Source organism: Xenopus laevis, chromosome 9_10L (genome assembly GCF_017654675.1).
Source record: "Xenopus laevis strain J_2021 chromosome 9_10L, Xenopus_laevis_v10.1, whole genome shotgun sequence".
Lineage (NCBI taxonomy): Eukaryota > Metazoa > Chordata > Amphibia > Anura > Pipidae > Xenopus > Xenopus laevis.
This window is the reverse complement of record NC_054387.1, coordinates 53,177,154-53,197,784: the sequence shown is the minus strand read 5'-3', so window position 1 is coordinate 53,197,784 and position 20,631 is coordinate 53,177,154.

The following is a 20,631-nucleotide window of genomic DNA, read 5'->3' as shown; positions in this document are numbered from 1 at the left end:
TTTGGCTGTGATACAGTAGGTGCCCTTTAAAGAGATACTGAAACCAGAAACTAAACCCTTTTTATACCTATCATAACATTGCTTTTGCATGGTATTTATGATTTTGCCATAAACTTGTCTGCCCAATGCTTGAAGGTTATCTATCCGTTCCCAATATTCCTCTATGAGGGGGCTGCCATAGTTGTGCAGCAGTAGTTCATTAGCATTTGAAACTCTAACTGGCAGGTAGAGAAGGGTCAGTCTGGTTTAGGAACTTTAAGTAACATTACACAAGCAGTGAAAAACATGACCTATATGTAACTTTTAATGTACATTAATATTTTAAAGAGAAGTTTTCAGGGGGTTATTTATCAAAGGTCGAATAGTAGAATTTTTTAATGTTAAGAAAAACTCTAATGGGAAAAACTGAATCAGCAAGTTTGGGTTTAACAAGGCAAAAACTCAAATTGATTGGGTTTTTGGTAGTGATGGGCTAATTTATTCACCAGGCGCTAATTCGCATTGAATTCCCGTGATTTGCCGCCGGCGAATAAATTCACCAAACTGCCACGAAAATTTGATGGCATCAAAAAAAATGGACACCGGTGCCATTTCGACAAAAATGAGACGCCGGGACCATTTTGTGAATTTTTTGGCATTTCGCGAATTTCACGGGAAATGCCCCAAATTCGCCCATCACTACTTGCTATTGATATTGTGGGTCCTTTTACAGATGCTACTATAAACTGCAGATTTGCAATAACCTTGATAGACTATTACAGTAAATGGCCTGAAATTGCATTTGTTTCTCATGTAACATTAGCTACAGTAATAACATTTCTGTCTACAGTCTTCAGCAGAGAAGGTAATCCAAAGGAATTTATATCAGACAACGGACCACAGTTTGTCTCATATGTGTTTGAATTCTTTCTGAGAGAGAGGAGTATCGTGCATAGGAAATCTTCGGTGTTTTACCCACAAGCAAATCGAGAAATCGAGTGATTCAACAGAAGTCTAAAAGAAACACTACAGACAGCAAATCTTAACTTCAGAGCAACGTGCGCACTTACATGTTGCAGACATCAAACTTCCACAAAATACTGTGCCTACAAAATCATCTACTGCTGACATTGTGAAATATCAACAAGCCAAATACACTTTCAGCCTGGATCTTTAGTCAGAATTAAGAAACCTGGAATACTGAAACAAGGACAATCTAAATTTACTACACTTAAAAGTGAGACGCCATCGAGGACCATACACATATGAACTGTCTGATGGATGCATATGGAATGCAAGTCCTCTTGCTCCTGTTAGATATGATTTTGGAGAAGCTCCATTTGATGAAGGACATTTCCCTACTCCTGATGTAAACTGCAACAGGCCTGAAGAAAGTGAACTTATAAGGCGTATTGAGAAAATCAGAAAACTACCTGCATGGATCCAGGACTATGTGATGTGAATAATGTATATTATTGCTTTAAGATGCATTGTTGTTGTTTATTACATTTGCCCAAATGCTTTCCTACTATAGGGGGAATATGTGGTGTTTATACAAATGGCCTGCAGGTGTCACTGTCTACATGAGTTACTGTGCATACTTCCTGGTAGCTTAAAAGTGAAAGTGAAAGCTTACTGTTTGTAATGCCTGCATGACTCTGCTAATAAAGCACTGTTATACTCTACTCATCCTCGTCTACCAAAACATAACATTACCTATATAGGATTTTATAACTTTTATTTGCAGAGCTAACTTTATAGCAGGTCCAAATTGGGCCTGGTGTAGATGTCATATATAGATGTATATATCTATATATCTATATTTATCAAAAGCTTTTCTTGAAGTCCATGAAAACTGCTGGTGTTAGTATCACTTTATCACTGCCCTCCAATCGGTGCCATTAATGTCATTATTATAAGGCAGTCACACAACCACAATTCCATCTGCCTCTATCCAAAGCCTCGTTACCTCAGAAGATGTAGTAGATCAGCTGAGCGATGGTGGAGAAAGTCACGAACTGATCCTGACTTCATCCACTTCAAATTCATGCTCTCCTGCTATAACCGAGCTCTATCATTAGCCAAAGAACAATACTTCTCTTATCTAATATCTACTATGTCCTCCAAACCACAGCAGCTGTTTGCCACATTTAACTCACTCCTATGCCCCCTCCACCTATTAATGTTACCGCCCAAGACCTTGCTCATTTCTTTAATGAAAAAATCGATCTCATTAGGCTGAGCATACCGTCCGACAACAATCTCAGACCAACGTGCAGTCCACTCACATCTACTTTGCACTCCTTCACCCCTGAAACTCTAGATGAAGTTAGCAAACTTCTAGCTAGCTCAAAACCCACCACCTGCTCCCTTGATCCCATACCCTCTCGCCTTCTCCACCCAATCTCTGATACACTCTCTCCTGCACTTACCCACCTATTCAATCTTTCACTCTCTACTGGTACCTTTCCATCATTATACAAACAAGCACTAATCACTCCTATCCTCAAAAAACCTTCCCTTGATCCCAGCTCTCCCAATAACTATCGACCGGTCTCCCTTCTTCCATTTGCATCCAAATTACTAGAAAGGCTTGTTTTCAAACGCCTGATCCAGCATCTCACTCACAACTCCTTTCTCGACCCCTTGCAATCTGGCTTCCGCCCATCACACTCGACTGAAACTGCACTCACCAAAGTAACCAATGATCTTCTATTGGCAAAGTCTAAAGGTCATTATTCCATTCTAATCCTTCTAGATCTCTCTGCAGCCTTTGACACAGTTGACCACACACTCCTCCTTGACATTCTACACTCATCTGGCATTCGGGACACTGCTCTTTCATGGTTTACATCTTATCTGTCTGACCGTTCCTTTAAAGTTTCCTTCTCTAACTCTACTTCTACTACTTTCCCACTCTCTGTTGGAGTTCCTCAAGGCTCTGTTCTTGGCCCCCTGCTGTTCTCGCTCTATACAACTTCACTAGGAAAACTCATTCAGTCATTTGGACTTCAGTATCACCTTTATGCTGATGACACCCAACTCTACTTGTCTACTCCTGATCTTTCTAATTCTGTCCTTTCCCAAGTCACAGATGTCTCTCTGCTGTCTCCTCCTGGATGTCACAGCGCCACCAGAAACTGAACCTTTCTAAAACAGAACTCATTATATTTCCTCCAAGATCTTCCCCTGTCCCTCAGATATCTCTCACCATAAACAACACCACCTTTCATTCCACCACACAGGCACACTGCCTAGGAGTCATCTTAGACTCTCATCTGTCTTTTTCACCACACATTCAAACACTTGCAAAATCTTGCCGTATTCAACTGCGCAACATTGCTCGAATACGACCCTATCTCGGTTCAGAATCAACTAAAACACTGATTCAGTCTCTCATCATCTCCCGCCTTGATTACTGCAACCTACTCCTCACAGGTATTCCAACAAGTCACCTTTCACAACTCCAATCTGTTCTAAACGCGGCCGCTAGACTCATTCATCTAGCTCACCACTCAACATCAGCTGCTCCCATATGTATGTCCCTTCACTGGCTCCCAATCTCTTCTAGCGTCAAATTCAAATTACTTACACTCACATTCAAGGCCCTTAATAATGAAACCCCTCCCTATATTTCATCTCTAATCTCCAAATACTCTCCTTCACGAAACCTACGCTCTGCTGATCTTCACCTCACTTCTCCTCTGGTCACTTCTGCCCATTCTCTTCTACAAGACTTCTCTCGGGCTTCTGCTTTTCTCTGGAACTCTCTGCCACAAGCTGTCAGACTTTGTCCTTCCTTCCAAACTTTCAAGCGCTCCTTAAAGACCCATCTGTTTAAAGAGGCCTATTCGATATACCTTAATTAATCATTGCTGTATCAAAAATGACAAAGCGTTTATATAATCCTAATGTCTCAATTGTACCCTAACCTTTTAGTTTGTAAACTCTAATCTCTAGGTCCTTCTAACCCTATTGTATTCTGTAATTCTTGTCTGTTATCCACCATTTATTCCCTGTTTGCTATATTTGCAGTAAAGCACTGCGTATCTTGACAGCGCTATATAAATAAATGATGATGATGATCCAACTGGAACTGAGAATTGCAACCTGGTTGGAATTCTACTGGCCTGCACAGGAAGCAAGGTGGGGGTTAAAGAAATATTTCTCCACAAACTGTTTCATATTGAACAAAATTACCTGAAACCTTCAGGGTAGCCAGTCATGGCGTGGACTCCCTTAAAGGGCACCTGTCACCCTAAAATAGTTTCCTCCACCAGCGAGGGAGCTCCCGATGCCAGCGTCCATGTTGCATAGTGTGCATACATGTAATGAGATTCTGACATGGGTGCGTCACAATCTAATGTCCCATGTGGCACTTGCTCATTATGCTCATGTGTGTTCCCCCGACTTTGCCACCAAGCCTAGTGTTTTTTTTTATTTATTTGTTTAATTTTTAATAAAACAAAAAAAACTGTTTCCCACAACCATAGTGTGGGCTCTATTATCCCACACCTCTGGTGGGAGAAGCTATTAAAGTTAACAGCCTGGCACAATATAAAAATGCCAAACAAGGGAAAGTTGTGCTCACCACTATTTTTCGAAACCATTAGGTGGGGGTGCAATAAGGATGTGACCACAAAATACATATAGACAGATACAAGAGGTCCTCTGCACTCAACTCATTATCAATATATTTAGGACATTGAGACATTTGGTGCCTTAAGTTACTAAAATTGCCTTACCCTTTAAACAAAACAGGGATTGTTTGTCCATATATTGCAATATATTTAAGATGGCCAAACTACTTTAACTTGCACTCAACTACTCAACTTGCATCTGATTCATTAAAGGGATACTGTCATGGGAAAACATTTTTTTTCAAAATTAATCAGTTAATAGTGCTGTTCCAGCAGAATTCTGCACTGAAATCCATTTCTCCAAAGACCAAACAGTTTTTTTTATATTCAATTTTGAAATCTGACATGGGGCTAGACATATTGTCAATTTCCCAGTTGCCCCAAGTCATGTGACTTGTGCTCTGATAAACTTCAATCACTCTTTACTGCTGTACTGCAAGTTGGAATGATATCACCCCCTCCCTTTTTCCCCCAGCAGCCAAACAAAAGAACAATGGGAAGGTAACCACATAACAGCTCCCTAACACAAGATAACAGCTGCCTGGTAGATCTAAGTACAGCACTCAATAGTAAAAACCCATGTCCCACTGAGACACATTCAGTTACACTGAGAAGGAAAAACAGCAGCCTGCAAGAAAGCATTTCTCTCCTAAAGTGCAGGCACAAGTCACGTGACTGGGGGCAGCTGGGAAATTGACAAAATATCTAGCACCATGTCAGATTTCAAAATTGAATATAAAAAATATGTTTGCTCTTTTGAGAAATGGATTTCAGTGCAGAATTATGCTGGAGCAGCACTATTAACTGATGTGTTTTGAAAAAAACATGTTTTCCGATGACAGGATCCCTTTAAGAATTATATTGCTTCATTATACATTTTACACAGGGACTAAGTTTTACCTGCAACTTACTTGCTACTTTCAATGTTAAAACCCCAAACGTGGTTGCCCTTTTATTGGCCACCACTGGGACCACTTGAATATAGCTGGAAAGGGCGGGAGCTACAACATGTGCTTGCAGCTACAGTGGTGAATTAATGCAGTTTTAAGTCCCTTTGCTTACCAGAGATGCTACTCTGGAAAAAAAAACAACTGCAAGGGGACATAATTGCTCTTTACAAGTACTTTAGATGCATGACAGACAGAGTCAAGGGCATGTGCGTCTACAGAAAAATTTTCAGGGTGGGGCAAGTTGCTAAAAGCATCACAAGCAAAATGTCTACAAATATTTTTAAGGCAAAGACACAAATCTATGCCTTGGACACACACATATTAGCAGGTGAATCAGTGCATCAGATGCAATGGTCTTACTTACACACTTGCATTGACTCACACACTTGCACTTCCAGTCTCAGACTAGTGAGAAACAACTAATCTGCTGGAACCCACTCACTTTTGCCTCTTCATTGACAGGCACAGTGTTGGCCTGGGTGCATACACAGAAAGGAGATTTTGGATTAAAAACATGCATTTGTGCAGAAACCCATTCTGTGTATATTTACCCAGCCAGGCTGAAACAGTGCCCTCTCATTGCAGAGACATAAGCAAATGGGTTGAAGCCAATAAACATTAACTGAAATGAACACATATCTGCATGTAGAAGTAGAAACCTGCATTATTCGAAGAACACATTCATTTGATCCTTTACAAAGTAGTGGTGCTGGGAGCTCCAGTAGTGATGTGGGCACAAGCAGAGGGTGATGTTTTGGGTTGGGAAGGTTAATTACAGCTACAAACTCAATTACTTGTTTCAAAGTCAATTGGCACTTCATGCAAGCACATACAGTGCAGTGCCAATGTGATACATAATGCCCCAGAATAGAGTTTCAGTGCCAATGTCATGTAAATTATCTCCATATGGTAATAGGTAGGGATGTAGCGAACGGCGGAAAAAATGCTCGCGAACATATTCGCGAACTTGCGTCCAAAAATGCGAACGGTTCGCGAACGTCGCAAACCCCATAGACTTCAATGGGAAGGCGAATTTTAAAAGCTAGAAAAGACATTTCTGGCCAGAAAAATGATTTTAAAGTTGTTTAAAGGGTGCAACAACCTGGACAGTGGCATGCCAGAGGGGGATCAAGGGCAAAAATGTATCTGAAAAATACATTGTTGACACAGCGCTGCATTTTGTGCTGTAAAGGGCAGAAATCACACTACGTCACTCAGGTGATGTTTCTGGACACAGAATGTGAAAAAGCTCACACAGCTAGGTGGCACTTGGTTAAAGACTGGGCAAACAATGCCTGCAAGGGCAACGTATACAGTAGTGGATACGGAATATATTATTGCTGCTGTAAAAACATCACTCAGGTGATGTTTACGGACACGGAATTATTATTGTTATTTAGACAGAATGTGAAAAAGCTCACACAGCTAGGTGGCACTTGCATACCTCCCAACTGTCCCTCTTTTGACCACTCAACCCCCTGTCCCTCTTTTGTACTGGAAAGTCCCTCTTTTCTCTGCACTGAACAGCCAGAAAAAAAACAGTTTCTAACTTAATTGGCTTTTGGCAGAGAGCTCAGAACAGCTAACAGGTGCAAATAAGATACTTTGTAACAATTTTGACTCTGGTTGGTGCTGGTAGTGGTGAACTACTAGGAGGAGCAGCACACCAGTCCCTCTTTTCTCTGCACTGAACAGCCAGAAAAAAAAACAGTTTCTAACTTAATTAGCTTTTGGCAGAGAGCTCAGAACAGCTAACAGGTGCAAATAAGATACTTTGTAACAATTTTGACTCTGGTTGGTGCTGGTGGTGGTGAACTACTAGGAGGAGCAGCACACCAGTCCCTCTTTTCTCTGAACTGAACAGCCAGAAAAAAACAGTTTCTAACTTAATTAGCTTTTGGCAGAGAGCTCAGAACAGCTAACATGTGCAAATAAGATACTTTGTAACAATTTTGACTCTGGTTGGTGCTGGTAGTGGTGAACTACTAGGAGGAGCAGCACACCAGTCCCTCTTTTCTCTGCACTGAACAGCCAGAAAAAAAAACAGTTTCTAACTTAATTAGCTTTTGGCAGAGAGCTCAGAACAGCTAACAGGTGCAAATAAGATACTTAATTAGCTTTTGGAAGACAGCTAACAGGTGCAAATAAGATACTTTGTAACAATTTTGACTCTGGTTGGTGCTGGTAGTGGTGAACTACTAGGAGGAGCAGCACACCAGTCCCACTCCCCAACACAGCTAGACTAATAGCACTGGGCTCTTACAGTAGCAAAGTAAAAAAAACAAAAAAGAAAATAAAAGCAGTCCTTACAAGGACTATTGGGTTACAGGCAGCAGTCAGCAGATGAGAGATCAGCAGCAGGACAGCTGCCCATAGCAGCTACATACAGAGCACTGCAGTAGAAGGTAGATTACTAGCCAGCAAAGCTACCTAACCTAAAATGTCCATCAAATCAAAATCTGTAGAGATGACTAAGTGTAGTACATTCAAGGCTGTTAATCCTGGTGGACACCCCCGCCACAGGTGTATCAATTCAAAGTTTCAAACGGTTCACTCAGGAAGTCAGCCAACACGCAGAGCTTGCTGCAAAGTGCTTTTATTCACAACATGTTTCGGGCTAAGCAGCGCTTTATCAAGTGTTATGACACTTATGATGTCCATCAAATCCTTGCAGAGTTCTGTAAAGGGCAGAAATCACACTACATTTCTAAACTTGTGTAATAAACTGCTTTAAAACGTCCGGCGTCTACATGCCAATCAAGTCGTGTAAAGGTTACAGCCTGTTCACACGCAAAGACAAAACGCGGCGCTTACTGCAACGCAAAAAAACGCAAAAGAGCTTTAATGAATGATACCGTCAAGTGAGCAAATAATAGTTTTTAATTACTAGTTGCTTGTCACCTCCAGGATGTTCGTCCTGTTGGTGGCAATATTTCTGTAGTGGTGTGTTTAGCAGTCACCGTGCTTGTGCGCACGTGCACGGTCAGGCAGAGGTAATTCAATGTACAGTGAAGTGAACCAAAAAACACTGATTCTGCAGTGTGGGCCCAGTTTTGGTCTACTTTATTGATCACCTGCGGTGACCATAAAAGATGCGATTTTGCCACTGTTGCAGAACCCTGAAAAATTAGGCATGTGTACTTTCCTGAAAAATTATGTTTTTTTTGTCACAGCCACTGAAGCACAGAGGCCAGAAAAAATATGCCATATAAATGCTGAAAATATTAATTTTTTTTTGTCGCAGCCACTGAAGCACAGAGGCCAGAAAAAATATGCCATATAAATGCTAAAAATATAAAAAAAATTTGTCGCAGCCACTGAAGCACAGAGGCCAGAAAAAATATGCCATATAAATGCTAAAAATATTAATTTTTTTTTGTCGCAGCCACTGAAGCACAGAGGCCAGAAAAAATATGCCATATAAATGCTAAAAATATAAAAAAAAATTGTCGCAGCCACTGAAGCACAGAGGCCAGAAAAAATATGGCATATAAATGCTGAAAATATTAATTTATTTTTGTCGAATAGCCGACTAGCCTAGGGGGAGCTGGGGGTGCACAGGTGTGGAGGAGGAGGACCCAGCAGCAGAGGAGGAGGAAGCAGAGGAAGAAGACGAGGTAGAGAGCAAAGGAGGAGTAGAGGTGGTGGCAGAACCGCGTGCAATCCGTGGCGGTGACACCAACTCCACTGTTGTTGTTGAGCCACGCATTCCCTGCTTCCCAGCCATAACCAAGTTCACCCAGTGGGCAGTGTAGGTGACATACCTGCCCTGACCATGCTTGGAGGACCATGCGTCAGTAGTCATATGGACCTTTGCCCCAACACTAAGTGACAGAGATGCGGTGACTTGGCTCTGCACATGGTGGTACAGGTGTGGTATTCCCTTCTTGGAAAAAAAATTGCGGCTGGGTACCTTCCACTGCGGTGTCCCAATTGCTACAAATTTGCGGAAGGCCTCAGAGTCCACCAGCTGGTATGGTAAAAGCTGGCGGGCTAAGAGTGCAGACAAGCCAGCTGTCAGACGCCGGGCAAGGGGGTGACTCACAGACATTAGCTTCTTACGCTCAAACATGGCCCTCACAGAAACTTGGCTGGGGGCAGATGACTGGGAACTGGTGGTCAAGGTGGAAGGCGGAGTGGAGGGTGGTTCAGACGGGTCAAGGACAGCAGAGGTAGAGCAGTAAGATGCTGGACCAGAAGGAGGGTGGCTTTTAGTTTGTCTGCTGCCTTTGAGGTGTTGCTCCCATAGTGCTTTGTGCTTGCCGTTCATGTGCCTTCGCATAGAAGTTGTACCTATGTGGGTGTTGGGCTTCCCAAGACTCAGTTTCTGACTGCACTCATTGCAAATTACAACGCTTTTGTCAGAGGCACACACATTAAAAAATCCCACACTGCTGACCTTTTTGAAGCTGGCAATCTGGCGCTAACAGTAGAAGTTGGCGGCAATGGCGGGTGCGTTGGCCGGCTGACCACAGGTGCCGATACATGTTGTTGCCCTACTGTTCCCTGCGAGCTGTCCTCCCTGCTTCTTCTAAGTCTTATTCTCCTCCTGCCTCTCTGAGTCTCCGTCTCTCCATCTGAACTATCCTCCTCTTGCTCTCTTCTACTGGGCACCCACAAAACATCAATCTCCTCATCATCATTCTCCTCAGATGCATCAATTTCTTCTAAACAGCTCACAGAAGGAAGCAGCAGCGGGGACCTCCTCATCACTCATTATGTCCATCTCTGTTGTGTTGTCTGCCAGAATTATATCTGGTGTAACGTCCTCATCTCCTTCATCTTCTTCTGCCAATAATGGTTGCGCATCACTCAGTTCAAGAAACTCATGTGTAAATAACTCCTCTGACTCCAGTGAAGAAGGGGCGCTGGTGGTGGAGGAAGTGTTACGTGGGGTGCCCATAGCAGAGGAGGATGAGCATGTTGTGGCAAAGTTAGAAACGGTAGAGGATGGGGTGTGCTGTGTAAGCCAGTCAACTACCTCTTCAGCATTTTGGGAGTTCAGGGTAATTGCCTTTGTAAAACTGGGCAATTTCCTAGGGCCACAGGATAGCATAGCAGCACGGCCCCTAGTGCCTCTGCGTGGCTGCCTGCCTTTGCCTGGCATTTTTTTTAAAACAACAACAACAACTCAGGTGATGTTTCTGGAGACGGTATTATTATTGATATTTAGACAGAATGTGAAAAAGCTCACACAGCTAGGTGGCAGTTGTTTGAAGAACACACTGGGCAAACAATGCCTGCAAGGTCAACGTATACACTACAGCAGTGGATACGGAATATATTATTGCTGCTTGGAAAACGTCACTCAGGTGGTGTTTCTGGAGACGGTATTATTATTGATATTTAGACAGAATGTGAAAAAGCTCACACAGCTAGGTGGCAGTTGTTTGAAGAACACACTGGGCAAACAATGCCTGCAAGGTCAACGTATACACTACAGCAGTGGATACGGAATATATTATTGCTGCTTGGAAAACGTCACTCAGGTGGTGTTTCTGGAGACGGTATTATCATTGATATTTAGACAGAATGTGAAAAAGCTCACACAGCTAGGTGGCAGTTGTTTGAAGAACACACTGGGCAAACAATGCCTGCAAGGTCAACGTATACACTACAGCAGTGGATACGGAATATATTATTGCTGCTTGGAAAACGTCACTCAGGTGGTGTTTCTGGAGACGGTATTATTATTGATATTTAGACAGAATGTGAAAAAGCTCACACAGCTAGGTGGCAGTTGTTTGAAGAACACACTGGGCAAACAATGCCTGCAAGGTCAACGTATACACTACAGCAGTGGATACGGAATATATTATTGCTGCTTGAAAAACGTCACTCAGGTGGTGTTTCTGGAGACGGTATTATTATTGATATTTAGACAGAATGTGAAAAAGCTCACACAGCTAGGTGGCAGTTGTTTGAAGAACACACTGGGCAAACAATGCCTGCAAGGTCAACGTATACACTACAGCAGTGGATACGGAATATATTATTGCTGCTTGAAAAAACGTCACTCAGGTGGTGTTTCTGGAGACGGTATTATTATTGATATTTAGACAGAATGTGAAAAAGCTCACACAGCTAGGTGGCAGTTGTTTGAAGAACACACTGGGCAAACAATGCCTGCAAGTGCACTACTATTGGTGCACTACTATGAAGAACAGCAAACAGCACTGGACACGTTAAAGAACAGTAAGATAAGTAAAATAAAAAAATATATATATATATTTAAAAAAAAAAATTACTCTGGTTGGTGCTGAACTACTAGGAGCAGCACACCAGTCCCACTCCCCAACACAGCTAGACTAATAGCACTGGGCTCTTATAGTAGCAAAGTAAAAAAACAAAAAAGAAAATAAAAGCAGTCCTTACAAGGACTATTGGGTTATTACAGCAGTCAGCAGATGAGATCAGAAGCAGTGCCCACAGCAGCTACATACAGAGCACTGCAGTAGAAGGTAGATTACTAGTCAGCAAAGCTAACTAACCTAAACTCACTGTCCCTCAAATCCCTGCAGAGTTCTGTCCCTACAATACAGAGCAGTGTCAAGTAGATTACTAGCCAGCAAAGTTACTATCAACTGTCCCTCAAATCACTAAACAGCTCTCTCCTACACTAGCTCTTCCAAGCACAACACAGGCAGAATGAAAAACGCTGCAGGGCTTCAGTTTATATATGGAAGGGGAGTGGTCCAGGGGTGTGGGGGTGGTCCAGGAGGGAGAGCTTCCTGATTGGCTGCCATGTATCTGCTGGTCTGGGGTGAGAGGTCAAAAATAAGCGCCAGCTAAGACGAACCCAAATTGGCGAACGTCGCGCAACGTTCGCGAACATTCGGCGGACGCGAACAGCCGATGTTCACGCGAATTAGTTTGCGGGCGAACAGTCCGCGACATCCCAAGTAATAGGGCAAGCTCTGTGAATAATAGACAGGGCTGCTCCTGCTATGGGGCAAGGTTAGAGCCTTATAATTATATACACATTCATACACACACACATATATATATATATCTTTGTTTGGAGAGTAGCGACACTCACGGGACTTGTTTGATGCAAATCAAAGTAAATGGTTTATTTGAACTCAACTTTCAATCCTTTCTGGGATCTTCATCAGGAGAAACAATACAAACACCAGATTACCCATAATTCACAGCATTTAAACCCTCAAATTTTACAAGGCGCCAAAACGGTTGAGAGATAGCGATAAAGAGGAAAACGCAGTATCTTAAGCATGGCTGAGATTCAGCAAGTAGAGAGTAGTCAGTAGTCTTACCATGTTGTATAATAGCTACCCCTTACAGTCCGTTACCCAGCATACTCTTTAAGATGCAACCAGTACCCCTCGACCATCAGCATGCAGAGCTCCGTACCCTGACCAAGGCAGCGTTGACCGTTGCTAAGCGACCAGTTAGAGTTATGCGGCTGATCAGGACATCACTCCTGTTAGCCAGTCAGGCCAAGTTCTACTCACGGTTTGTGAGCCATATAGTCAGTGGCTGCCTATGGTAGTCAGAGCACCCCGAGGGTCTCAGCGATTAGTGGTCCTGCCCCAAAGTGCGGGTGTCCGCCATGGTCACTCTGTATGTAGACCATTGATGCATGCCTGTGTAGGACGGGTACTTCCCTCTCAGCCCGCATTTTCCTCTTTATCGCTATCTCTCCCCACCATTTCCGACAGACAGGATATGATGTAACTGACAAGATTGAGGAAGATGTAGCTTCATTTTAGCAGTTTTCCTGGTCTGAGGTGGTGAAGGAAACTCTGGCGAAAGAGGTAACGTTCAGTAAAATTCTCACTTTACGGAGCATGCGCGAAGCTGGACAAGATGGGTCTGTGAGTAGCTCCGCACCTGTACTGCATTTCTTGCAATAAAAAGCAGACTAAACCTCTTTTCACCTATTTCGCTGTGAGGCATAGGATACTAAACCTGGGACGACTGGAGAGATGGGTCCTCCATCAACAAAGAAGAATCAACAGGCACGAACGCCGCCAATGTTTCAGCGCCGATCAACTGAGGGCGTGCAGCCGCCATCTTCAAACATCCGCGTTGAGCGGGAGCAGAGTCAAGAACGGCAGCTCCATACGGAGGAGGTGCAAGCAGCCCTCCAGGCCGTGCAAGAAATTTTTAAAACAGAATTAGCGGTGGTGGTGGCGGACTTTACACATCAGATCAAGGATCTGGGAGAAAGGGTGGATAGCCTGGAGCGGCGTTCAGACTCCTGCGCAGCAGCATTAAAGGACGACCAGAAGCAGCTGAACGAGCACCAGCAACGGATCCTTCAACTTGAAAATAAGCTGGAAGATCTAGAGAATAGAATAAGAAGGGGAAACCTGAGAGTGCGAAATGTACCAGAGGCGGTAACAGACCCCTTGGAGATGATCAAGGGGGTACTACGCAAGTTGCTACCGGATCTACCTGACAAACACCTCCATATAGAGAGAATACATCGGGCCCTGGGGCGTCCACGAGACCCTAACTTGGCCAGGGACATTATATTGAAGCTGCACTATGTGAAGGTTAGAGATTTGGTTCTGCGAGCCACGAGGTCGGTGAGTAGAGAAACGCTACCCCACCAGATGCAATTCTATGCTGACCTAGCCCCAATAACTTTACAGAAACGTAGGCTGATGAAACCTGTTACAATGCTACTGCAAAATAGAAACGTGAAATATAAATGGGGATTCCTCTTCTCCCTGCAGTTTATTTGGGGAGGTCAACAGTACTCAATACAGACACCAGCAGAGGGATTGGCACTTTTGGAAGGGAGTGGAGGGGCCCCCCTACAGGAAAATGACCCATTGCCAGAATTGTTACGTCCAGATCCAGAGTGGTCACAAGTTCCAGCCTCTAAACAGTTAAAACGTCCTGCTTCACACTCACCCTTAAGAGAGCAGAGATCAGCATGATCAAGGACTATTATAGACAGGTCCGGACTGAGAATTAAAATAGGCCCTGGCATTTCAGGTACACAGAGGCCCAATCCCCACATAGAGGCCCAAACAGCTCCCAGCAGCCCACTAAATAGTGACTTTCTATGGCACCTTATAGCAGCCCCTCTGGCATTTGCCAGAACCCACAGATTGCCAGTCCGGGCCTGATTATAGAAGTAAATCGGCCAAAATAATGCTGGACTATATGTAAACTGTATTAAGATGCATATATGCCACACAATCTGATGCTATATTGAGAGTCCCCTTTTTCTTTCCCCCCCCCTTTTTTTTTTGTTGTTTGATGCTTGCAAGATAGCATAGCAGTTATGTGGTTGATCTGGCTAACTTAAGTACAGTAATTAGTCTACATCCAGAGTGGTTCAGACTTTAAATAGTTAAAATGTACTGCTTCATTTTCACCTTTAAGGGAGTAAAGATCAACATGATTAAGGACCAATATAGAAGCAGATCATCTAAAATAGTGCTCTCTCCTACTATAGTTTCTCTCCTACTTGCTGTTTGGTGCTTACAATATAAGTCCTCAGTGATTTGATAGATTTGGTCAATTTAGTAACTACATAATGCTATCCCAGGCACTGAGGAGGTGTGTTTTTTTTTCTCTCTTCTTCTTTTTTCTTCTGGTGGTTCGACACCGTAAGCCGCTTAACAACTATGCAGAAAATGGGATTTTGCTCACCCAACAGGAGTACCACCACTATGCCCTCCCATGTGGAGAAAGACATAGAAGGGGAATGTCAACAAAGGGTACTTAGAAATGGCGTTCAGCCAATAGGGTTTTTTGTAAGCCCATTGTATTGTTTTTTGTTTTTTCTTGTTGTTTTAATTGTTTCGTTTTTTTTAGTAGTTTTTTTTTGGGGGGTTTTCTACTGTGTTAAGTATTTGATGAATATCATAGTTATTGTGTTCAGGCGGCTGGGTGACCAGGGACAAGATGTTGTGACATTAAGGCTTTTAAGCAGTAGGGTGTCTTATACACAGGATGTCAATCAAAATAATTTCCCATAATGCTCAGGGATTCTCCAAGCAAGCGCAGGGTAGCATTTCAGATGTATCAGCGTCTCTCTCCAGACATAATATGTCTGCAAGAGACACACTTTACTAAACGATCATTTCCTAAATTTTTTCATAAGGATTATGGTATGTACTATTTGTCCTCAGATGTAAGCAAGCATAGTGGAGTTGCAGTTTTTTTAATAGACGATTTCCATTCGTAGTTTCCGAAACTAAGATTGATGATAAAGGTCGATACATAGTGATACAGGGGACACTGTATGACAAGACATATATGATTCTAAATATTTATGCACCGGTAGAGTCTCCTTTTGCCTTTTTAGAAGCTATGACTGAACAGTTATCATATTCCCTCGCTGAAAGAGTAATTTGGGCTGTGGACTTTAACCTCCCATTTAATTATATGCTCGATAGATCCTCCCCCACCTCAACATCTGGATATAAAAGAAATACGCAGAAGGTTAATAAAATCCTTCGGGACTATGAATTATGTGACACATGGAGAGAGGTAAATGGAGATAAAAGAGATTATACATTCTACTCCCATCCCCATAACAATTACTCGAGAATTGACTACATTCTGATAAAATCTTCGGATACAGGGGCATTGCTGGAATCTAAGCACCTTCAATGTGCTTGGTCAGACCACGACCTGGTAATGTCTGTTCTGGACTTGCAAGCTCCTGCTCTAACACGTCCAATGTGGAAACTATATGAGGGTTTGTTAGCGGACCCTGAATGTGTTTCGTATATTATACAGGAATCTGAAATGTTTTTTAAAGAGAACTGTAAAGAAGATATGTCACCGGCTTGGATATGGGCGGCCTATAAAGCCTTTATTAGGGGTTCTTTAATTAAGTATGCCTCTAAGAAGAAAATAGAGAGGGCGCAAATACAACATAAGTTGGAGGTGGAGCTTGCAGGTCTAGAGCAGACTAATAGACAGCAGTTTACAGTTGGCAGAAGGAAACTGATTGAGGAAGTGAGACAGAAATTAAGGGCATGCCAGTTGGAAGGAGCTGAAAGGGCTATCAGGAGGACAAATTTTACATTTTATAAGTTTGCAAATAAGCCGGGGAAAATGTTGGCCAACTTGTTGAGGGCGGGCCAGCGTAGACCGGCCGTCAATAAAATTAGGCTGGAAAACGGTCGAATTACATCGAACCCGGATAAAATAGCAGGAACATTTGCAGCCTACTATGAGCATTTGTATTCACAAAGGGGGGAAAAGAACCCAGCCCAAATTGATAACTGTCTAAATAAATATGGCCCAAGCACGTGTACCCAGGAAATGAGTAATATATTGGACTCTGAGATTACACACCTAGAAATTAAAGAAGTCATTAAATCTCTGAAGGTTGGCAAAGCCCCAGGGCCGGATGGGTTTTCATCCCTATTTTATAAAAAATTTCAAGAACAAGTAAACCCGCATTTATGCAATTTGTATCAGCATATAGCAAAAGGGAACTGTATCCCTCCAGAGATGAATGAAGCAAGGATATCGGTCATACCAAAAGCAAATAAAGATATACTAACTCCAAAGAACTATAGACCGATATCACTACTTAATGTGCATGTTAAGATTCTGGCTTCAATATTAGCTTCCAGATTGAATAAAATCTTGACCAATATTATACATAAAGATCAAATTGGTTTTATGCCAGGGAGACAGGCGCCCGATAATATACGGAAAATTATTAATTTGATAACATATGCAAATAGATCAAAAACACCTCTATGCTTGCTGACATTTGATATCGAGAAAGCATTTGACACACTTAGTTGGCAATATTTATTTAGAATTCTGGAAAGGTTAAAGGTTGGCCCCACATTAATCAACACCCTTAAGGTGTACTATAACCTCCCAACTGCTAAATTGAATCTCCCTGTCACTACTCCACCGGTAGCTATTCCGATACAGCGCAGGACAAGACAAGGTTGCCCGCTGTCTCCGGCGCTATTTGCCTTAGCTATGGAGTCATTGGCAAGGGCTATCAGAGAGAATGTGAACATTAAGGGTGTGAAAGTGAGGGATAAGGAATATAAATTGTCATTATTTGCTGACGATTTATTATTACATTTGATTAAACCTCTGACATCTCTACCAAATTTAATGGAAACTTTGAGTATTTTTGCGAAATTGTCAGGACTCACTATAAATACAGAGAAATCGGAAATGCTTCCCTGCAACATTCCTGGGCATATTCTGAAATTTTGGATTCAAGACCTCCGACTCCTTACAATATCTAGGAGTGAAATTGACCAATAGTCTACCCTCACTTTATAAAATTAACTATAGCCCATGTTTAGAATTTTAAGACAGAACATGCAACAATGGGATAAACACCAACTGTCCTGGACCGGAAGGATACAATGTATCAAGATGGTACTGATTCCAAAAATTTTGTATCTGTTCCGGTCGTTACCAATAAGAGTTCCATTAAAGGAATTACATATTTTTCAAACCAATATAAATAGTTTTATTTGGCAGAATAAATACCCTCGTATACCAAAACAAATTTTATATTTGCATAAAAAAAATGAGGGCTTTCAGCACCAAATATTGTAAAGTACTATCAGGCAGCTAGGATAGCCCGATGGGTTCCCGCACATGCTGGAATGTTAGCACCCCTGTGGGTACAGATCGAAAATGATTTAATTTACCCATACTCAATTCACCATATATTATGGATGTCTAAATAACCTTTTAAAAAGTTTGTGGATCCGTCACCTATAACGATAGATATGTGGCAATCACTAGCAAAGAAATACGGTTTTGTTTCTTCACCTTCACTTTTAAGCCCATTGATAGATAATCACGAGTTCCCCCCAGGAATGTCCAGGAAACATTTTGGGTGGTGGATAAATAAGGGTATCACCACTTTATTATCTTTAACACGGAAAGTGAAACCGCTTACACTGACACAAATAAAAGACACTTATTCACCTCCTCCCCAGGAACTATTTAGAGTTATGCAGTTGTTACATTATGCAAATAGACAAGTAACAATGTGTGAGCACAAAATTTTCACGGTTTCATGTTTTGAGTCAATATGTATTAAAACTCCACTTGCACCAGGAGCTCTTAGTTTAACTTATAGAATGCTTAATCAATCACCACCAAATAAAAGGAAACACCCATATATAGTTAAATGGGAAAAAGATCTTAATGCATCACTTACAATGCAACAGTGGTCTTACTGTAGCTTGGTAGCGAACCAGGGTAATGCATGTGTAGCGGTCAAAGAAACTTCCATTAAAATTTTGCATAGAACATATTTGGTACCGGCCAGATTACATAAAATATACCCTACCTGTGAATCTTGCTGTTTTAGGGGTTGCAAAGAGAAGGGGACTATGGTCCATATATGGTGGGAATGCGAAATCGTATCGCGATACTGGGACTCGGTGGTCAAACTCCTCTCAAATATACTACATACAAAATTTAGGAAAGACCCTATGGTCATGCTATTAGGAAATAAACCAAAATACCTGACAAAGCCAGCCTATAATCTTAGCCAGTACATACTGTACTTAAGGCAGCCAGAATGATTATAGCCAGTAACTGGAAAAAGAGAATGATCCCTTTAAGATCCTTGAAAGCAAAGATAATCTACATAGCGACCAATGAAAAGCTTAACTATAGGTTGCAGAATGACATGGGACCATATGATAAAATCTGGATGCCCTGGCTGATTTACGAAAAGGATCCCCTATTGTCATTAGCGTTACATATCTAAAGGGAAAAGAGGAATTAAGGGATAATGGAGAGAGTTTGAAATCGAGAAGGGAAGAGGGAAGCCCAGCTGCCAATTAAGGGGAATAAATGTTTTTTGTTTTTTTTGTTTGTTTTTGTTTGTTTTTTTTCCTTGTAATAAATAAATCTAAATATTAAGCTTAAGATTAAGTGTAGTATGAAGCACTGTCTAGAAATAGGTATGCATATTTTGGACATGGTATATCAAGCTGTTAATCTTCTTTCTTTTTGTTTTTAAAAAATAAAAAAAAAATAAAAAAAAAAAGAATTCTCACTTTACTGAATTTGCGGAGTAACAAAGTTTGCCTAGCGACGGTCTTGTTTGCTAGTGAATTGTCCTCTATGCCTGTTAGTGAATTGGCGATGTCCCTGTGGATGGGATTTCTGGTGAAATGTCACTAGCGTTAGCCACTTTGCTCTTTAATGAATCTGCCTCTAAGATGGCAGCCTTTCAGTGAAGGAGAGGATTGAGGCACAGAACAGACAATCAACGTAGAGATGAAAACCTGGAACAGGTATAGGTACGTGCCTCTTCTGCCTACCCTTAGTAGGGGTCTTTTAGATTGATCCTAAATAGATTAGCAAAGGCATTGTCCAGAGCAGGGAGGGTGGCAAAATCACCAAAGAGAAAGAGGACAATACTACAGTGTCGGACTGGGATGCCAGGGGCCCACCAGAAAGCCTAAAACCGTGAGCCCACCAGAAAACCTAAAACCGTGAGCCCACCAGAAAACATTAGACAGTGGACTTTGCCAAACTATTATTCCTCCTCTACTCACTCAACCTCTTTATTCTCCTAGTCTTGTTATATATACTTACAATATTCTTCCAATATTAAGCATTTTCCCCATAAAGAAATAGGCAATGACCATGAAATAGGTCAAATATTTAGAAGCAAGAGGCCCACTAACACCTGGGCCCACCGGGAGTTTTCCTGGTATCCAGGTGAGCCAATCTGACACTGCAATACTATATTTAAAAAATATTTTTCAAGGTGTCAGGATTCAAGCTGTAGTTCTGCAACAACTTGCCTCAGGTCACTTTACCAAGAGTTAAAAAAAGCTCCAGGAAAAAAAAGCAGACGTGTGTGTCTTTTTTCTTGAATGCTAGATTATTTAAGGAAAAAAACACAACAAAATATTTGCGCATGGTTTTTAAAAAAATGCATGCCAGCAGGAATCACATTGTTTAGTTCATGCTAGAAATCTCAAATGCTTCTGTATTTTTTCTATTCAAAGTTTCAGAAAATACTGACACATAGTTTTCATGCTGTAAATATTCTTTGAATTGTAAAACAAAAAAAAAGTAACTTTTTGATAAATCAGCCCTAAGCCTTCTTG